This window comes from Miscanthus floridulus, chromosome 11 (assembly GCF_019320115.1).
Source record: "Miscanthus floridulus cultivar M001 chromosome 11, ASM1932011v1, whole genome shotgun sequence".
Lineage (NCBI taxonomy): Eukaryota > Viridiplantae > Streptophyta > Magnoliopsida > Poales > Poaceae > Miscanthus > Miscanthus floridulus.
Genome location: NC_089590.1, coordinates 44697560 through 44718498, shown reverse-complemented (window position 1 = coordinate 44718498; position 20939 = coordinate 44697560). Strand labels below are relative to the sequence as shown.

Below are 20939 nucleotides of genomic sequence, written 5' to 3'. Positions count from 1 at the left end.
GCCGAGGGCCTGACCCTCGGCAAAAAAACAGCCCTCGGCAAAGACTCTTTGCCGAGGGCCAGACCCTCGGCAAAGACAAGCATACGGCAACAATAATTATTTGCCGAGGGCTAAACCCTCGGCAACACCGCCTGACACGATGTCCGTCTTCTACCGTCAATCTTTGCCGAGGGCATCACCGTTAGGCCCTCGGCAAAGACTTTTTAACCGTTTTTTGCAATTTTTTTTTTAAAATCCTTTGCCGAGCGCCCTGTGACCTAGCGCTCAGCAAAGACAGTCTTTGCCGAGTGTCAAGGTTGGCACTCGGCAAATTAAAAAAAAATTATTTTTTCTCCCCATTTTTTCCTGTGCCTTGCTACAGTAATTAAAACTCCATTTCAAAATTTAGGACAATTTTGAGTTTTTTTACTATATTTCCTTAATTATTTTTGTTTCGTTGAATTTTTTCGACTATTTCAAATTTGAACTGCATGTACATGAAATAATGGAATTTGGTCATTCAAAAAATGGTATTCATGATGTTTGGCGTATGTTGAGGCCGTATCCAGGAACTCGCATGAAATTACGAGCATCTTGTTGTCGTAACATGGCGATGTACTTGCGGTAAAAGTGTATTTAAATTATATAAAATCCAAACGAAGTCCAAAAATCACGAAACTTGTCGAGGTGTCTTGTTATCGCATGTGGAGGCCGTGGTAAAAAATTGAGAAAGTTTGAAGCAAGTTGTGACGTCGGATGCCTAAAAGTCAAACATCTTGCTTCGTAATTTCAAACATCTTGTTATCGCATGTGGAGATGTTTGGCTTTTAGGCATCCGACGTCACAACTTGCTTCAAACTTTCTCAATTTTTTACCACGGCCTCCACATGCGATAACAAGACACCTCGACAAGTTTCATAATTTTTGGACTTCGTTTGGATTTTATATAATTTAAATACACTTTTACCGCAAGTACATCGCCATGTTACGACAACAAGATGCTCGTAATTTCATGCGAGTTCCTGGATACGGCCTCAACATACGCCAAACATCATGAATACCATTTTTTGAATGATCAAATTCCATTATTTCATGTACATGCAGTTCAAATTTGAAATAGTCAAAAAAATTCAACGAAACAAAAATAATTAAGGAAATATAGTAAAAAAACTCAAAATTGTCCCAAATTTTGAAATGGAGTTTCAATTACTATACCAAGGCACAGGAAAAAATGGGGAGAAAAAAAACAATTTTTTTTTAATTTGCCGAGTGCCGAGGTCACAGGGCGCTTGGCAAAGGATTTTTAAAAAAAATTGTAAAAAACTTTGCCGAGTGCCGCTGGGCCCGGCACTCGGCAAAGCTTCTAACCTAAAGGCCCACAACGGGCCGGCCCAACCGACCCCCTCCTCTCTCCCACCCGCGCCCCTGCCGCGCCGCCGCTGCCCCCGGCCGCCCGCGCCGCCCCCGCCGTCGTCCCCCTCCGGCCGATGAGCTCCTGCCGGGCCCGCCTCGGCGCCCCCGTCCTGCCCCGGCGCCCCCGCCCGGCCTCGACGGCCCAGCGGCCCAACGGCCCCGCCCCGGCGTTCCCGTGCCCGCGCCTCGGCGGCCCCGCGCCCCACGCCCGCGCCTCGGTGGCCCCGCGCCCGTGCCCCTACGGCCGGCCAGCAGAGGGAGAAGGAGAGGAGCAAGAGGAAGAAAGAGAAGGGGGAGGAGGAAGAAAGAGAAGGGGGAAGAGGAAGAGGAAGAAAGAGAAAGGGGAGGAGGAAGAAGAGGATGGTGCCGACCCGACCGCCCGTTGATCCTCGCGTTGCTGCGGTCATCCCCGCCGTCGTCGTCAACCCTCGCTCTTGTCGTTCTTGCCGCCAAGGTAAGCCCTACCCTTGTAGGGTTAGTAGTAGTAGTAGTTAGTAGTTAGTAGTAGTTAGTTGTAGTGTTAGTAGTAGTTAGTAGTGTTAGTTGTAGGGTTAGTAGTAGTAGTAGTTAGTAAATAGTAGTAGTTAGTAAGTAGTAGTGGTTAGTAGTATTAGTTAGTAGTGTTAGTTGTAGGGTTAGTAGTAGTAGTAGTTAGTAAATAGTAGTAGTTAGTAAGTAGTAGTGGTTAGTAGTAGTAGTTGTTAATAGTTAAGTAGTTCTTAGTATTAGTGCTGTTAGTAGTTAAGTCGTTGTTAGTAGTAGTTTTAGTAGTAGTTGTAGGGTTAGTAGTAATTGTTGTTGTACTACTTCAATACTTTCATCTGAATGGAAAGAGAACTAAAATACATGGCTCCTTTTGATATATTGGTGGTTGTTGGCCTTCGTGCCCATGTTTGGTATATATGTGGTTGTTGGCCTTTTGTGGCATGTTTCTTGTAGGTTTTGGGAACATCTCCGTGCAGGGGAGGTGCTGCCGAAATTTTGAGTCAACACTAACCATTTTTGCCCTTTTTTACAGGAGGACCTGTGGGAGGGACTCGGTGACCCCGATCGTCTTCGTCGGTGCTGCGGGTCTTCCTGCACCGCGTCGACTCGCCACTGCACCGACTCTCCACCGCCCTGCTACCCTGATCTCACCGGCACCCTAGGTATAACCCCTCTATCCGTATGTAGTCTTTGGTCGCGTAACCTAGTTAGGTGTCTCCCGTCCGAAAGAGATACGGTTGGAGGTATACAGATCTTTGTATATCTACGACCATATCTGTTTCGGATTGTCCACGTTTTTTGGACAGCCTGTGGATGCGTAGATAAGTTAGTTTCCATGGTCCGCTCCGGTCCGAGATGGTGTTTCGGCACCACCCCTGTTGTTCTCCGGATACACATTCTCCCTTGCAGGACGTGCATCGGGAAAACAGCGGGGAGGTGCTGCCAAAATTCTGTCTCGGATAGGGAGCGGAGCATGGAAACTAATCTCATCTACGCATCCGCGGGTGGGATTAGGACCTATCCTCACCTATTAGAGAGTAGGAGCACCACGTAGATGCAATTGATGGTTACATTACTATGTTCTATATATGTGGAAGGATGGAAGACCATCAGTGGATGTACACGGGCCGGAGAAGCAGGAGTGACTTTGACATTGAGTGGGTGAATGGGATAGATGCTTTCTTGGAACATGCATGGAGCTCGAGTGTAGCTAAAGGACAAACTTTGGTGTCCCTGTAGCAAATGTGACAACAACAGAAGGGTAGACAAGGTGACCACTGTGTTTGTGAATTTATGACTTGTGGTTGTGATATTTGACTTGTGGTTGTGATATGTTGTTATTTGAGTTGTGGTTGTGATATAATGTGTGAAAATGGTTTCGTTGTGATATATATGTGATTATTGTGATGTTTGTGATATATATGTGACATGTGATATATATTTGAACTGTTTGTGTCAGTGGAATGCAAAAAAAAAAAATTTGCAGTTTCGGTTGATTTGCCGAGTGCAATGGTCATGACACTCGGCAAAGCTGGGAAACTTTGCCGAGTGCCAAGACATTGCACTCGGCAAAGATTTTTTTTTTAAAAAGCAAAAAATCTTTGCCGAGTGTCAAGCTGGGGAGGCACTCGGCAAAGAGTTTTTTAAAAAAAATAAAAAAATATCTTTGCCGAGTGCCTTGCCGCCGTGGCACTCGGCAAAGAGTTTTTGAAAAAAAATAAAAAATGTCTTTGCCGAGTGCCCAAACTGTCGGCACTCGGCAAAGACGCCGTCAACGGAGCAGCGCCGTTGACGGCTGCTTTTCTTTGCCGAGCGCCGCCGTTGGCCCTCGGAAAATGCTTTGCCGAGTGCCCGACAACTGGCCCTCGGCAAAGAGCCTCTTTGCCATTAATTTTTTTTCCGAGGGCTCTTTGCCGAGGGCGGCGCTCGGCAAAGCCTTTGCCGAGGGCTTTTAGGCCTTTGCCGAGTGCCCTGGGCTCTCGGCAAAGATGCTCTGTCCGGTAGTGTAAGGTAACACGTCTCGGTGCCATAGGTCATGGTGCGAGGTAGGAGGTTCGAAGTGGCGAGGCTGGTGACGTGGCGCTGACGTGGCCAGAGGTCGGCACCACGATTCACGGCGCTGACGCTATAGATCATGGCGCCATGAATAGTGATGCTGACCTCTGAATTTGATCCTAACCTTAAATTATCATGACTTGGACATCCAAAAATTTTACCATGACATGGTCATATAAAATTTGGTTGCATTTTTACTATGAGATGGTCATATAAATCCATATGTCTAATTATTTTGTGACTATGAACTAGTCTAGAGATAGCAATTGATCTCACTTCAGTAGTGGTTGATCAAAGCACATTTTAGTAGTTGCTTAAGATCAGCTTTAGAGAGCAGAAGTATATAAAGGCCCTAGATCATGTTTTTTTTTTTTGTAAATGATCACCAGTGACGCCCAAAACGCATATCCTTAGTGACACATTTAGCCAAAATGTGTCATTGATTAAAGGTCATCAATGACAATTTTTGGCTAAGCGCATCACTGATGAAGAGTCATCAGTGACACGTTTCTACATGTTAATAATATCATCAGAGACGTAATGTAAGTGACATGTTTTTCTCGCATCTCTAATATGCAAATTTGACAAAGTGCGCTGAAAAGGAAACAAAAAGAATAGGAACTAAAAATAACAATGGATTTTCTTTCTTTTTTCTACTGGCACTCTTGCTCTTGCTAGAACAGCATCATATCTTCATGAATTGACTGATGCAGCTCATGTGGATTCCGTGCTTTATTATCGAAGACTTGTTAACAAAGTTCCACTATCATATGTTCCATGTTGTAAAAACAACCACCATGGCCCGTGGTTGATCATAGAAACTCCCTTGTGGGGATAGAAGTTCACTCCACCAACCTACTTCGTCAACCATTGGCTGGATTGGCATCTTTCTACCCCATCGTTTTGCGTGTCACAATTGTCGATGCCCTCTTTTCTGGTTCCTTAGACTTTGACTCATGGTCGGAGTTCTCTCCCTAGTACCTCTAGTATTGGCAATACTAGTGGGTGCCTTCATCCTCAATGTGTTTCTGGTCCAAGCAAACCTGGCGTATGCTTCGTTCATGGTGGGTTGACATTTGAACATCGTCCTCAACATCGACCTTCCCTTTTGCCGACATACTCAACGCATCATCATTTTCGTATATGGTGACTTCACCTTTTTGCCACCACCATACTCATGGCTCCTCGTGCATCCGTGGCTTCATGTGTACTGCATAGATTTCGGCAGCCTCAATAACTCCATCGACCATGGCTATCCTACACACGACATAGTCAACCACGACTACCCACCCTCATGCTCGACCATCTTGACATTGGCACAAGGGCCACCGCCTTTGCTGGAGCAACCTCATTAGCTTCCATTTCGGTCATAGCATGCATCCATGGCACATTGACCGTTATGACCGCAACATATGTCAACTCGTCGTTTTACAATCTTCAGTTTCTTCTCTAGTCTCATCACTCTACGCCAGTCCCGCTATGACTACCGGTGCGGTTAGAGTATATTATTGGGTTACCTCTAGATATTGCAGATTGATCTCAAAAGTGTCTAGATGCCACCATAAACAACATAGTACTATATAATTGTTGACGCCAATTCGGGTCACACACCGGTAGGGTCTAGATCGCCTAGAGACCGCACATGCATGGCGATAGCACACAGCGGAGGTAGGTCCCAATGGCAAGGCTCACCAGCAGGTTGACGAGGCAGATTAGACGCTCATTCTTCGCCCAATAAACCCATGAGAACGTCTTTCGGGAAGACTTGTCGGGGAGACACACGGTGGGGGTGTTCTAAGATCGGCAAGGTTACCTAGAACGCCAACGAACCTCGTAGAGAGATACACCGGACAGCAGGAAGTTGGCAAAGCTTGAGGTAGAAGATAAAAAATAGTAGATGTGTTTTTCGGCGAGGAAATATTGGAGACCTCAATCAACCGTCACCCTTTATTATATGAGCCATTTACTTCAATGCCCCCCCCCCCCCCCCCCCCCCCCCCGCGGAAAGAATGCATCTTCCTTACATGGCCCCGGAAAAAATTAAATGCAGAGTTTTATTTGTCTGTTGTACATTTGAAGTAATATTACACAAATAATTTTTAAAATGTACAGGTAAGTTTGGAGTAATATTACGCAAATAAGTTTAAAAATGTACTAGTAAGTTTGGAGTAATATTATGCAAATAAGTTTTAAAATATACAACAAATAAATAAAACTCTTTATTTTATTTTTTTGCGAGGGGTAAAATGGTCATTTTAGCCTTGATTTAACACAGTGTAAAAAACAGATGAAAGGCCGTAGAAGGAAGAAAATTTAGTTTTGGGCCATACTGGTAAGTTTAAAGAAAAAAAAAGACCCCGTAAAGAAGATGCATTTTTTAAGGCCATACAAGTAAATATCTCTTATTATATAGGGTGGCTGGTCTTTCGTAGATCATACAATCGGCAAACGAGACTGTTTCCATAAGCGGCGAATGAGATAGTTTCCGATTAGACTCCAGCCTCTAAGTCCTTCGGTCCAGTCGTACGTGCTAATTCAAAGCCGTAAGTCCAATTTGTATTTTGCTTCCTTCCTCCTCGTATCGTGTATCGCCGATGGATTCTAATCCATGCAAGCACTGCCATCTCTGTATACATGACGCTAGGTTCTACGTTGCCCGCTTGCTTCCTTTTCATTATGTGTACGGAACACCTTCATCCACACCTGGAGCCTGGAAACGTAAATTTATTTCCAAATCCAACACCTAGCCAATGAACTCTGAACTCTGAACTCTGAAGAATCGGTTGAGCACCTTTTCCTGGAATGTGAGATGACTAAAGCCTGCTGGAATCTTATATAGATCTTACAATTGACATCTCCCTCGATCCTTTCCAAATGTTTGAGAGTTTCAGAATGCAGCTCAATGTCAATTTCTTTAGGGAGATTATTATCATCGTGAGTTGGAGTATTTGGACAATTAGAAATGATGTCATTTTTAGAGGTATCCCAGCAAGCAGTCGGTGTTGTTCAGACATCTTCAGACACACTTTTGGTCTGTTCTTATGGAGGGCCAAAAAGAAGTATTTTCATGCAATTGAGTCATGGCTAGAGCACCTTATGTAACTTTTCTGATTTTCTTTGTTTCTTGCTCCTTAGCTCCCTCCTTCCTCTCAGTGTCCTTCTTGTAATCCTTTTTAAACGCTAAGTAACCTTCTTGGTTGCTCTTAATAAATTTTTAGTAGGGGCTCCTTGAGCCCCACCTAGCCAATGATCTTTCCCTACATTCACATGATATTTTGAGCAAGTCGACATCCATATGTTGTTGCAATACGTTTTCGACGATTCACTCAAATATTCCACGCCCAAATAATCGTCCGAGAAATATTAACAATATATATAGCAGCCGATGACCAAATAAATTAATTAACATGTTAATTTAGCTATATCTGATATTTACGTAAGATAATAAGACTCAAGCCAAATTGGAGTGCCAACAATAATTTATCCACGAGACTCAACAAAACAATCACCGTTCCACACCTACCGAGCGTCCGTTCGGCCGAACGCGCGCTTTCGCTGGGCATGCAGACCAGGTCCGACCGCCCATTATTAAATAAAATCTAGACGTTTCCACCGAGACGGGACCGCCTCGTGACGTGCGCCCCTACGCCTCGCGTCAGACCCGCTTCACGCTACTCGCCACTGCGCCATACGCTGGATCTGCCTCGCGCCGCGCGCCATCCGCGTCTCGTGCCTCGCACCCACGTCAACCTTCATTGGGCGGCTGCAAGTAGATGAACACATATTGCAACCGTATGTTTTATGCGTTTCAGATGTATGTTGCATATGTTTGATCCGAATGTTGAAAAAGTAAATCTGGTGTTGCATATATTGCAATGGCTATACACGTATGTTGCAAGTGTAAGTTTCAAATGTTTTAGCTGTTTCAAATGTATATTGAAGTGTTTCATCTGGACGTTGCATATGTTGCAGTGGTTATACACGTAAGTTGTAAGTGTGTTTTTCAAATGTTTCAGCTGTTTCATTTGGATGTTGCATATGTCGCGGTGGCTACACACGGATGTTGCAAGAGTGTATGTTCCAAATGGTTTACCTGTTTCAGACATATGTTGCAAATGTTTTATCTAAATGTTGTTATATGTTGCCGTGGTTATACACATATGTTGCAAACGTATGTTTTAATTGTTTCACTTGGTTTCACTATGTTGCAGCAGGTGCTGCTCCCCACGCGCTCTGACTTGCGGGCATGCACGCGCTGCACATACCCATCCAGCGCTGCCTATCTCTGTCATGCGGGCCATCTCCAATAGTCAGACATGCACACAGTGGACGGTCAATGCCCAAATGGCCGAGCACTCTCTGGTCAAAGTACATGCGCGCATATAGAGCGCTAGAGCGGGCCAGCACCCAACGGACGCAGAACCGAGCGCCCTTGCATCACCAGGCTTGGTCCCCCATAGCGGAGCATGCAGCCGGGGTCAACACGGATACGCGCGCTGTGCTCCCACCCTCTCTCCACATGCAGCTAGGTGGGCCCCGCGCACATGCTCTCGAAACACGCTGGCAGGCGTAGCTGCAACATGCTCAAGGCGTAGCAAGCCAGCAGGCGCAGCAGCAGCACGCGTAGACCCAGTAGCAGCAGGTGCAGAGCACGAAGCACGCGGGTAGGCGCAGCAGCACGCGGGTGCGCGTGTGTCCGGACGTGGCGCGTGCGTCCAAATGTCCGGGCACTAGCATGCCCATTTTAGTCTCCTACATGTACGGAATCAACGGCCAATTGAATATTATGAAACCATTTCAACGGCTCACGTTTGCCTTCATAAGTACAAGGAGCATAGACAGTGGTGAGAAACCAGCTCAGACCACTGTGCAAACATGTGGATTATTCCATTTACATGCCATAATTGTTTTGGAAAACAAGTTCTCCCTGAAATAGAGTTGGGAAGTTAGACCCATATGATGCCAACTGGAATGAAATAAAAGTTCGTTCCACCAGTCCTTGACGTTGCATACTTAAATGATTGAGGGCTAAGTAACGTTGATTGGATCGACCGCGCTTCGGTCAACTACCGAACTGCAGTTCGCTACCATTATGCGTGTGTGCTTCTGGCCGGCGCCTCAGTCGTCCAGGCTGCTAGCAACGCAATAGAAAATGAGACATTCTGTTGACCGACAGTACTAGAAGATGGGAAAAGAAACACCTATTAATTTTTACTTGTTGTTAATTTCATTCTCATTAGTTGTCCACTGCTCCTATTTAGCAGCTTAATTCGTTTGTCTCCCGCTGATCCATCTCCCGCTCCGCCATTTATCTCTGCCGTGCATCTTCTCCGTCCTTTTGTTCTCTCTGTGCTCCTTTTCGTCATCCTGCACGCACCCTCGCCCTCCGCCGCCACAGACACGCTCCGACCCGGCCATGCGCTTGCCGGCAGCGAGAAGCTTGTCTCGGCCAATGGCAAGTTCGCTCTCGGCTTCTTCCAAACAGGGAGGTCGTCCTCGTCCTCTAAAAACACCCTCAACTCCTACCTCGGCATATGGTTCGATAAAGTCCCCGTGCTGACTCCTGCGTGGACAGCCAACAGAGACAATCCGGTCTCCAATTCCACTTCGCCGGAGCTCATCATTTCCGGCGACGGCAACATGGTTGTCTTAGCTCAGGGCACCACCATCTGGTCTACCCGGGCAAACACAACAACCAACGACACCGTCGCTGTGCTCTTGAACAATGGCAACCTTGTCCTACGGAGCTCCTCCAACTCTTCGCTCACATTCTGGGAAAGCTTCGACTACCCGACAGACACCCAGCTACCTGGTGTAAAGATTGGATGGAACAAGGTCACAGGCTTGAACCGTCGACATGTTTCAAGGAAGAATTCCATCGATCTATCTTCTGGTATGTACTCCTCGAGGCTGGATCACGATGGGGTTGCCAGGATGCTATGGAACTCATCTGCTGTGTATTGGTCTAGCACGTGGAATGGTAGATTCTTCAGCTCGGTACCGGAAATGTCTGCAGGTTCCCCAAACGCCAATTTTACGTTCGTCAACAACGACCAAGAGCTTTACTTCACCTACAACATATTTGATGAGAGCATAATCACACTCACTACGCTGGATGTCTCTGGTCAAAACCAAGTGCGTGTTTGGACCGGGCAGGATTGGATGGCAGTGGACAATCAACCAGCACATCAGTGTGATGTGTATGCTGTCTGTGGCCCTTTCACGGTCTGCACTTCTAGTGCAGATCATTATTGCAGTTGCATGAAGGGATTCTCTGTAAGGTCACCTGCGGATTGGGAGATAGAGGGCAGAACAGGCGGGTGCATCAGAAACACTCCACTGAACTGCTTCACCGACGATGGAAACAAAACAGGTATGGCAGACAAATTCTACTCTATGCCAGGCATTAGGTTGCCCGAGAATGGCAAAATCATGCCAAATGCATCAAGCGCGAAAGAATGCGCACAAGTTTGTTTGAGTAATTGCTCTTGCACTGCATATTCTTACGGAAAAGATGGTTGCCCTATCTGGCATGACGAGTTACTTAATGTAGCTACTGACGGTAATGAAGAAATGATTTACCTTCGCCTTGCTGCAAAAGAGTTACAGAGTGGGAAAGACAATAGGAGTGCCATGATAATTGGTGTTGCCGTTGGCACAAGCATTGCCGTTTTGGTTTTTATTCTCCTCATGGTGATTTGGAGGAGAAATGGGAAGTGGTCTAGACCCATAGTAGACAATGATCAAGGTAGCGTTGGCATAATTGCGTTCAAAATATGTTGACTTGAAAGATGCAACCAAAAAATTCTCAGAGAAGCTAGGCGCAGGTCGTTTTGGTTCTGTATTTAAGGGGTGCCTGAGTGACTCGATTGCCATAGCAGTGAAAAGGCTCGATGGCGCCCCACAAGGAGAGAAACAATTCAGGGCAGAAGTAAGTTCAATTGGAGTCATCCAGCATGTAAACTAAGTGAAATTGATCGGGTTTTGCTGCCAAGGTGATAGGAGGTTACTCGTGTACGAGCACATGCCAAACGGCTCCCTGGATTCTCATCTGTTCCAAAGTTATGGTACAATTTTAGATTGGAACATGAGATAGCAAATAGCTCTTGGAGTTGCTAGAGGTCTAGGATACTTGCACCATGGCTGCCGAGACTGCATGATACACTGTGACATCAAACCACAGAATATACTTCTGGATGCATCTTTTGTTCCAAAAATTGCAGATTTTGGGATGGCGAAGTTACTTGGGAGGGATTTCAGCCGTGTTGTGACTACAATGCGAGGAACTGTCGGATATCTTGCTCCAGAATGGATCAGTGGAACGCCTCTTACTCCCAAAATCGATGTTTATAGCTACGGGATGGTCTTGCTAGAGATGGTATCGGGAAAGAGAGGAACTGTATTGAACATTCGTCCAGTCATTCTGAAGGCCAAGGAGACTATTTACCTGTGCAAGTTGCACACAATCTTCTCCGTGGAGACATTCTGAGCATTGTGGATGCAAACTTGCATGGTGACGAGAGTTTGCAAAGTCGCATGTTGGTGCATCCAAGATCTTGAGTCTGATCTGTTGGCCCTGGAATTTCCGCACGGGTGAGCCGACCGTTCACCGGCGTTGCCGACCACACACTATGGTTAGAGGTAGAAGAAGAAAGTGAGAACAGAGCGCACACATATAGCACAAGCACCAGCGTTGGCCGGAGCTCTGCAGAGGAAATGGCAAAACTGAACTCGCTCTCTTTACTAAGTTACAGTGGGAAGCTATAAATACAACTCTACCCATCTAATCCTAGTACACAGACATATCAGACTGCCTTGCTGCTACAGTGATTAGATATGACATCATGACTGACTTTGGCGCCTGCCCCTGCTGTGGCTACAGTGCGGCAGGAGAGCCTTTCGGCGCCTGCCCCTGCCGCGGCTACAGTGTAACAGCAGGGAGCCCTTTCAGCACCTGTCCCTACCGCACGTTCAGACCTGGGGGAGCAGCAGATAATTTTACAATTGTTCCCTTAATCCTACTGCTAACCCTAGAAACTCCACCCTGTCGATCATCTTCTTCAGCTCTATGAACCAAAAACGGCCGAGCGGCTTGGTGAGGACGTCCGCGAGTTGCCGACCAGTTTCGACGAACTTGATGACGATCTGCCCTCCATCAACACAGTCCCTGAGGAAGTGGAACTTGATGTCGATGTGCTTGCTCCGATCGTGGAGAACCAGATACTTCGCGAGGGCGATGGTGGGCTGGTTGTCCACCATCAGTGCTGGTGGGTGAGCTTCCACACCGGTGAGCTCACCCAGCAGCCGGCACAGCCACACAGCTTGGCATGCTTCTGTGGCCGCCACCACGTACTCTGCCTCGCACGTGGACAGCGCCACCACCTTCTGTTTCTGCGACAGCCATGAGATTGGAGCCGACCCGAGGAAGACGAGCACACTAGAGGTGCTCCGCCGTCCATCGATGTCCACCGCCATGTCTACATCGCTGAACACAGTGAGCTGCATCCCACTTCCGCCGGTCTTAGGAAAGAAGATCCCCTGATCCATTGTCCCTTTGACGTAGCGCGGCAGCGGCTTCACCGTGGCCCAGTGATCCTCTTGGGGATCCTCCATGAAGCGGCTAACGTAGCCCACGGCGAACGCAATGTCCGGCCTCGTGTGGACTTGGTAGCGTAGACCGTCGACGATGCTCCGATAGAGTGTTGCATCTACCTTCACCGCGGTACAGGCCTTCGTCAGCTTCAGCCGCTTCTCCATCGAAGTCACGCATGGCTTGCACTCAGCCATGCCGCTCCGCTCCAATAGCTTCGAGGTGTACGTGCTCTGACTGAGCGTGAGCGCCTCCTTCCCCTGTCTCACCTCGATGCCGAGGTAGTAGGACAGCGCACCGAGATCGCTCATTCGAAAACGAGTCGCCATCTCACGCTTGAAGCTGTCTATGTCCTCCGCACGCGCGCTGGTGACGATCAAGTCGTCCACCTACACGTCGACGATGAGCTCCTCCTTCCCCCGTCACCGTGTGTAGAGCGCGTGCTCGGTTGCACACCACATGAACCCAAGCTCGCCCAGCGTGGAATCAAGCTTGGCGTTCCACGCTCGTGGGGCCTACCGCAGCCCGTAGAGCGTCTTGCGCAGTCGGAGCACCATGTGCTCCGCTCCCTTGACGGCAAAACCCGGAGGTTGCCTGATGAAGACCGTCTCCACCAACTCGCCGTTGAGGAAGGCCAGTTTTACGTCCAGGTGATGGACGCGCCAGTCCTTCGCTGCTGCCAAAGCCAGCAGCAGTCGGATAGACTTCATGCGTGCTACCGGCGCAAAGACTTCCTCGAAATCGATGCCATCGCGCTGGACAAAGCCTCGGGCGACGAGGCGTGCCTTGTGCTTGACAGTGGCGCCGCGCTCATCCTGCTTGACCTTGTACACCCACTTTAGGCCGATCGAACGGCCTTCTGGAGGTGGATCGACGAGCTCCCAAGTCTCATTTTCCTCAATCGCCTTCATCTCCTCCAGCATCGTCCATCGTCAATTTGCATCGCACTCGGCCAACGTGAACGTGGGTGGTTCCTCTGCACTGACGAGAAGCAGCTCTAGGTCATTGAGCAGCTAACCCACCAGGCCTGAGGACCCTGTGCCACCGACGATGTCGTCCAGCCTACGGAACCACACCTCCTCGCCATCGTGGAAGGCATCCACGAACTCTGTGATGTCGCTGGGAGGTGAGGCGAACTCGATCGGCATCGATGGAGTCCTCTATTAGGTCGGAGTGGTCGGCACAGCACCTGGAGTGCTCGGTACCCCGGCTGTAGTGCTTGGCACTACTCCTAGACCGCTTATCACCACTCCTGGAGTGGTTGGCACCATTGCAGGAGTGCTCGGCATGAGTATTGGAGTGGTTGGCACCACTACAAGACCTCTCCGCTCTGCTACGGGAGCGTTCAGCACCCGTCCTGGAGTGGTCGGCACCACTTTAGGACCGCTCGGCCCTACTCCTAGAGTGCTCGGCACCCCTCTCGGAGTGCTCGGTACCACCCTAGGAGTGCTCGGCTCTGTTGCTGGAGTGGTCGACGCATCCTCTCCAGTGTCTACACCACCGTGGATGACCAAGTGCTCGACGACGAAGGTCCTGGTGAAGCCACCAGCTTCCCCCATGCCTGGACTGTTCCAGTCCTAGGCCGCCTTCTCGTCGAACACGATGTCCCGCGAGACAACCACCTTGCCTCCACGTGGGTCGTAGAGCCGGTGTGCCTTGGTACCTTCCTCGTAGCCTAGGAGCACCATTAGTGTGCTCCTGTCCTCCAGCTTGGTGAGGACCGGCTTCGTCTTCCTGACGTGGCCGATGTAGCCGAATGTCCGGAGGAAGGACATGCTCGGCTTGCGCCCATACTAAGCTTCGAACAGCGTCACGCCCTTCAGGGTCTTTGTGGACGCGCGGTTGAGGATGAACACCACTGTGGTCACCGCCTCACCCTAGAACCTTATCGGCATGCTTTTGGTCTTCATCAAGGATCGAGCCATGCCGACCACCGTCTAGTTCCACCGCTCCACCACTCCATTCTACTGCGGCAAGTGCGGCGTGGTGTGGTGTCACACCATACCCCAATCCGCGCAGTACGCAGCGAACTCCACCGAAGTGAATTCACCGCCGTGATCCGTCCACAGCACACGTAGCTTCTTGCTCCTCTCCGCCTCCGCACGCACCTTGAACTTCTTGATCACCGTCGCCACCTCGTCCTTGCTCGTCAGGAGTTGCAGCCACATATAGCGACTGTAATCATCCATGAGTAGGAGGAAGTACCGCCGACCACCATTTGTGGCTGGTGTGATTGGCCTGCAGAGATCGCCATGGACGAGCTCAAGAGCGTCCACCGTGTGATACTTGGCCACCTTTGGGAACAGCAGCCTCCTCTGCTTCCTGACCAGGCAGCTGTCATGCAGCTCGCCTGCGTGCTTGATGTGGGGCAGCCCTCGGACCATCTTCTCTAGCCGACCTAGCGCGTCGAAGCTCAGATGGTCAAACCGGGCATGCCACAGCCACGGCTCCTCGGAGTACCGTGCTGCCAGGCACACCGACTGCTCCACCTTCAAGTCGAGTAGGTACAATCGATTATATGAGTGTTTTACCTTCGCGAGAAGATGCTGCTCCCGATCCCGAATCCTCAGGATCCCGCTCTCGATCAGTACCTCACATCCACGCTCGTCCAGCTGCCCGATGCTGACGATGCTTGAACGTAGCTGCGGGATGTATGTAGTACACATCTGTCAATGCGTGGTGCTCACTGTTCTGACACCTGAAGATGATGGTGCCGCGCCCTCGGATCGCCACCCTTGAGCCATCGCTGAACTTCACCGTGCCGGTCACGTTGCCGTCGAGCTCGAAGAAGGCTTTCTTGGAGCCCGTCATGTGGTTGCTAGCGCCAGAGTCCAGGTACCATCGCTCTCCTGTCCGCCACCCACACGTCCGAGGTGGACTTGGACGCGCGGTTCGTCGAGGTGGATAGCCTTCAGAGCGTTGCCGGGCCCTTCCACCGCCGTCACCTCTCCCTTCTCCTCGGCATCAACATCGTGTAGTGCACAGAACGTCGCCATCAGGAGACTGGACTCATCATCCTCATCAACCTACACTAAATAAGCCTCAGCCTTCTTGTCCTGCTTACGATTTGGGCACTCCTTTGTCCAATGGCCCGTCTTCCCACAGCGCCGGGAGGCGTTGGGGTCGACCTTCTTCTTCTTCTTCTCCGAAGAAGCCTTGCCGCGGCGCTTGCCATCGCCATCGCAGCTGGAGGAGGCTTCCCTGAACTTCTTCCTCCGGGCCGACCACTCCTCCTCTGTCAGCAGCATCTTGCCACTGTCCGTCATTGTTGTGGCTTGCTCCATGCGCTCATCCACTGCCCGCAGACGGCCTGTCATATTCTCAATGGTGAGGGTGGACAAGTCCAGCATCGTCTCTATGGAGAAAGCGATCTGGATGTACTTCACCGGGACGGAGTGGAGGTACTTGGATACTGCCTCTTCTTCATCGATGGTGACACCGTGGCTCATCAGCTTGCTGATGAGCGACTGCAGGCGGAGGGAGAAGTCCTCCACCGATTCACCATCCTTGAACTTGAGGGTGGCGTACTCCTGCTTCAGTAGCTAGGCCATCGCCTTCTTTGCGTGGTCGGAACCGACACGCATCGCTGCAATGGCCTCCTATGTCTCCTTAGCAGAGTTCTTCGCCCCCAACGGCTCCCAATACTCCGCTGGCACAACAGCGATGATAGCTTCCAACGCTGACATGTCGTCTTCTTCGTTGTCGGTGCCCTTGTCAATAGCATTCCAGAGCCGTTGGGCTCTAAGCTTGACCTTCATGGTCACTGCCCACTCGCCATAGTTGGTGCGAGTCAGCATCGGCCAACTGGTGTCGCTGACCTCCCGCACCGTGCGCACGACGACCTCCTGTCGTAGCTGGACAGCCACAGCAGCGCCGCTGCTGTCGTCCATCTCCAAACCGTCTGTCATCGCCAGCGGTTAGTCCAGCTACGGCGCTTGTACGGCTTCGATACCACTTGTTGGCCCCGGAATCTCCGCACGGGTGAGCCGACCGCTCACCGGCGTTGCCGACCACACACTATGGCTAGAGGGAGAACAGAGCGCACACACATACAACACAAGCACCAGCGTTGGTCGGAGCTCTACAGAGGAGATGGCAAAACTGAACTCGCTCTCTTTACTGAGTTGCAGTGGGAAGTTATAAATACAACTCTACCCATCTAATCCTAGTACACAGAAATGTCAGGCTGCCATGCTATTACAGTGACTAGATGTGACAGCATGGCTGATTTTGACGCCTGCCCCTACTGTGGCTATAGTGCGGCAGGGGAGCCTTTCGACGTCTGCCCCTGCCGCGGTTACAGTGCAGCAGCAAAGAGCCCTTTTGGCGCATGCCCCTACCGCGCGTTCATACCTTGGGGAGCAGCAGATTATTTTACATGATCCGCCCACAATGATTGAGGTGGTACAGTTTCTCGATGGAATATGCAAACTAGAAATGCCTCCAATGCCAAGGCTAGTCAGTGCTATTGCAGGAAGCAGCCCACATCAGACGAGAGTGTGATCTATAGCTTTTCAGCAAATCCAACAATCTTTGAGAAGTATGTCAGTTGGGATGGGAAATAAATTTGTCTTGTAGTGTACAAATAAATTTGTTTTCTGTAACATGTAATATTTTGTCTTGTAGTGTAAAAATAAATCTGTTTTCTGTAACGTACAATATTTCTATGTACCCTAATATTTGTAACATGTCTGGTTTCTATGTGCCAATAGGTCCTGCCATACAAATAAATGTAGTAATATAAATGTGTCATAAACGAGCCTCTATGTATGCCACTTCGACTGTCAATTGGGATGGGAAATGGTGAGATCAACAATTATTGTTATTAACATCCAACCCTTCTATGTTCCTGCTCATGTCTATCAAAGTTTATATCTAACAACAAAAACATTCAAAATCATGAACAATACAGTAGTGAGGAGTTGGGACCACCCTACAGGTACGTACGCTGATACATGGAGTAATAATGTTTTTTTTTAACTGAGTAATAATGTATTGAAGTAGTCTGTGAGAAGCGGTGTATTTGGAAGAATATAATACTACGGTTAAATACTCTGCGCAGCTTGAACTGCTGATGGCATGCAGTGTGTACTGCCGAGTTTTTTTTAATACTGACGAATTGATGATGGGAAAGCTCGATGCAGTATGTTGAATACTCTATTTAGTCCAGCAATGATATGACACCACTTGACAGGTAAATTAACGATATGTAACACTATCAGCACGCATCACCATACTATTTTGTAGTTCCAGAACCAACTGGGAAGAAGCCTCAACTTCACCAACTGTGTTGCTGAGTGTTACATGTATAGTTCATTGTTTCTACCTAATGCTTATCATCTATATCATACACCCTATCTGTTCCAGCTTCCCTTGTCCTTCATTTCGTCATGCCCCTCTTCCACGCCCTCTGCAGATTTCTCTTGTTCCTATACATCCAGCTGCAAGATTGTGCTGCCACAGACACCATCGCACCTGGTGAAGCACTCGTTGGCAGCGACAAGCTCGTCTCCAGCAATGGCAAGTATGCACTTGGCTTCTTCCAGACAGGCAGTAAGTCCTCCAACAACACACTGAACTGGTACCTAGGTATTTGGTTTAACAAAGTTCCCAATTTCACTCAAGTATGGGTTGCAAACGGTGACAACCCGCTCACAGATCACACCACACCACATCTGAGCTCAAAATCTCTGATAGTGGCAACCTTGTCATCTTGACCAAGCCACTAAATCCATAGTCTGGTACTAATGATTTCGAGGAACAAGAGGAAAAGGTACAACTTCACACTGGAAACTGCTCAAGGTGGTAGTGGAATTGTTCCTTTTAGATATACTGATTTGCAGCATGCTACAAAAAACTTCACAGAAAAGCTAGGCGAAGGCAGTTGGTTCAGTATTCAAGGGAGTTCTCAGTGACTCAACAACAATAGCAGTGAAAAGGCTTGATGGTGCATATCAAAGAGAGAAACAATTCAGGGCTGAAGTTAGCTCAATTGGACTTACCCAACATATAAATTTAATTAAGTTAATTGGGTTTTGCAGCAGAAGTGACAGCAAATTGCTTGTCTATGAATATATGCCCCACCGTTCCCTTGACATTCATCTATTCTAAGGTGATGCTGAAATTTTGAATTGGAATACTAGGTACCAAATAGCTCTAGGAATTGCTAGAGGACTAGCCTATTTGCATGAGAGCTGTCGAGATTGTATTATACACTGTGATGTGAAACCTCAAAACATACTTCTAGACGAATCATTCATCTCCAAAATTGCAGACTTCGGAATGGCAAAGTTTTTAGGTAGGGAGTTCAGCAGGGCTTTAACTACAATAAGAGGAACCATAGGAAACCTTGCACCTGAATGGATTAGCGGACGGGCAATCACACCAAAAGTTGATGTTTACAGCTATGGAATGCTTTTATTGGAAATTGTTTCGGGAAGGAAGAACTCACATAGAGAATGTACCACTACTGGTGATGATGATACTTATTTCCCTGTGCAAGTTGCAAGCAAGCTTCTTGTGGGAGATATTGGAAGCTTGGTGGATGACAAGTTACATGGCGATGTCCATCTAAACGAAGCTGAAAGAGTTTGTATTTTGTAAGGTTGCTTACTGGTGCATTCAAGACAATGAGCTCAATCTACCGACGATGGCGTCGATGGGTGAAGTGGTTCAAGTTCTTTAGGGTTTAATAGAATTAGACATTCCTCCAATGCCAAGGCTACTTCAAGCTATCGGAGGTTCTCATTCGGCATGAGCGTAGTTTTTATTTACCGGAGAAAAAACTTTTAAATTCCAAGGGTTCACTAAATTTTTCATAAGCAGTGACAGGATTAGCATTTATATTGTTTTTAATAAGAGAAATTTTATTGTGCTTTTAAATTCCAAGGGTTCACTAAACTTTTCATAAGCAGTGACAGGATTAGCATTTATATTGTTTTTAATAAGAGAAATTTTATTGTGCTTGGAAAAAATGACAACCATTCATTCAGCAAGATCTTGGAAAAATAGGAGAACCTCATTGAAAAGAACTTAAGTCGTGGGCGGAAACAATAAATTAATGGACTAGAAACTAATTACAAATGTATTTTAAAGGGTATAATTGTACTTACATAACTAGGTTTATCTGATTCGATCCAACTCAAACAATGCAAAGCTGAACCCTCACTGGCCATGGACGTTGTCTTCTCGGCGGCGGCGGCCGTCAATCCCCTTTCTTGCTGGCGCTCCCTTCCCTCTTCTTATGCAACCATGCCGACCCTGGGGAGCGCATCGGCCTGTCGCGATCGCCTCCCGTCCCTGCCATCTTTCCCCATCCATCTGAAGCCGAGCAGGTGGGCGCGCGATGGTCTGCAGGCAGGCAAGCGGCAGCGACAAGGGCGGCATGCGTCCGCTAGTGGGCTCCATGAAGGCAAGCCACGGCGACCTTTACCAGGTGGGCGACGACGACTCTGAGTAGGCAGGTGGCAGTGGGCTACGGGCAGGCAGCCGGCGGCGATGGGGCAAAATCGCGAGCTGCAGATCGTGCGTTTAGAAGAAAACCATTGCTTCATGCCTTCATTAGAGACTAAAGTCAAAGTACAAATAAAATACCTCAAATATAATTAATTAACTTTTTTGAATCGAAATTAATTAACTTTTTGCATCATCAACGGCTGATAATAGTTTTTTTTACAACGCAGCCTCTCTTTTATAAACGGCGTGGCTAGCGCCCGCATGCTAGCCCCGTCGGAACGCCCGTGTCTGCCCGCCCGCCACCCATGCTGCTAAGCATGTCCCGCCTTAAAAAAAAAGTTGTCCCGCCTGCCCCGCATGCAATTGTGCCTGCACACCTGCCCCTGCACGCTGGTGCGTCTTACCACCTCGTGCCTGCTGATACGCATGCTGGTGGAGACCATCCACGCTCGCTTCGCTTGCCGCTCATGTGGAGACCGCTGCGCCCGTGGGACCGTCTCCGCATGCGCTCGCTTCCTGCGTCTACTAATATCGTAACATGAAGCACTTCTAGAACATACGTGTGAAACATTCGCTTACAACATATGTATATAGCAACTACAACATATATAACATCTAGATAAAACACTTGCATCATACGTCTGAAAGATATGAAACATTTTGAATAGGCGCTTGCAACATATATATATATAGTAACTGAAACATATGCAAATAAAACGCTTGCAACATACGTCTAAAACAGATGAAACATTAAAAACATATACTTGCAACGTACATGTATAGTCATTACAACATATGTAACATCCAGATTAAAACACATACAACATCTGGAGACACACACATGCAATATCCAGATGAAACATACGTTTAAACGTATGAAACATATGGTTGCAACATATGCTCATCTACTTGCTGCAGCCCAATGGAGGCTAGTTGACACGGCACGGGGGAGCGCAGCGCG

General features: G+C 48.3%; 1 pseudogene; it reads left to right on the top strand.

Moving 5' to 3' along the window:
- Positions 1 to 1466: 1466 nt before the first annotated feature.
- Positions 1467 to 19280, top strand: LOC136491867 (G-type lectin S-receptor-like serine/threonine-protein kinase At2g19130; annotated as a pseudogene).
- Positions 19281 to 20939: the final 1659 nt, after the last annotated feature.